Genomic DNA, 1,148 nt, shown 5'->3' with positions numbered 1-1,148 from the left:
AAAAGTGTTGCTGAAAGATGTCAACTGCATGCATTATATATATATATATATATATATATATATATATATATATATATATATATATATATATATATATATATATATATATATAACTCATGAAGGTGGTCATCATTCATATTTACCTGATTGGTATATAAAAATGACTGAAGGCTGTCTTGCAGGCTTCACTGCCATCACCAGCACAACCTGAAAAAATAGTCTGCAATCAGTTTTCTGCGGAAGGGCCTTTGCTGTCTTAGATGATGTAACCATCCGCTCCATAGAGAGCAAACCCCCATTTTATGTACTAGAGATTATCATTATTTTGCAGTTTAACCAGACAACGAGTTATAATACTCAGTTCTTATAAAGCCAGCTTCCTGTCATCATTACTACAGCTACATATTTTGTAGTGTCTTTGGCTACACTTATGAACATATATCTTCCAGTCAAGCACAGAAATGTATCAGATCTCCCTTTGGCAGGTCAGTTCCTTATCCCAAGATCATCTGAATTTATAATGTCTTTTTTTAAAGAAGTTGTAGATATTCTAACAAATCTCATTTGCTAATCAAAAATGGACAAGGAAATAAAAATTTTACCTGTCATCTGGAAAGTTTCTACTCTACGTATGGCTATCTATTTTCCAATACCTCAAGTGAATGCTGCAGTTCTCACTTACTCCATATCAAAAGCAACAGGAGAACGGCATAAGGAATGGTTGTGGTGACACAGTTGGCATTCCCAGGACTTCTTCTGATGAGAGATAGTACAACCGCCAGCCATGCACAACCTAGACATGCCACTAGCTGAGAATTTAGAGGGGCGCTGTCTGCATCCTGTTCATCTTGGCTCTCCTGCAGCACGCCAAAGCTGTAACACAGGTGCAACGCTGTTCATTTGCCAGGCTAGTGCATCTTAGGGAAAGACTATATAAGGTGCTGCTTAGATTTATAAGGTGCTGCCCAGAATAATCCAGATGACTGACAATTATAAAAATTGTATTTTTGGGCTTGGGTAAGCCTTAGATTCTGAGGAATTCAGATCATGAACAGAGTAAACTTTTTAAAGAAACCAGGTGCGAATTTTCCAATAATAATGTAGATGCCAGTGATAGATAAGCAGAATGTTATGTGCCATATACATTG

General features: G+C 36.8%; 1 protein-coding gene across 1 annotated transcript in view; it reads right to left on the bottom strand.

Moving 5' to 3' along the window:
- LOC136840120 (sodium- and chloride-dependent glycine transporter 1-like) overlaps positions 1 to 819 on the bottom strand; it is a 5,715-nt gene extending 4,896 nt beyond the window's left edge. The window contains exons 1-2 of the mRNA XM_067106514.1: positions 683 to 819; positions 144 to 207 (exon numbers count right to left, since the gene is read on the bottom strand). The gene's annotated coding sequence lies outside the window, so the exon portion shown is untranslated. The remainder of the gene's footprint in view (positions 1 to 143; positions 208 to 682) is intronic.
- Positions 820 to 1,148: the final 329 nt, after the last annotated feature.

Source organism: Macrobrachium rosenbergii, chromosome 7 (genome assembly GCF_040412425.1).
Source record: "Macrobrachium rosenbergii isolate ZJJX-2024 chromosome 7, ASM4041242v1, whole genome shotgun sequence".
NCBI classification, from domain to species: Eukaryota; Metazoa; Arthropoda; class Malacostraca; order Decapoda; family Palaemonidae; genus Macrobrachium; species Macrobrachium rosenbergii.
The sequence above is the reverse complement of the archived record's forward strand: the minus strand, read 5'-3'. Positions and strand labels throughout refer to the sequence as shown.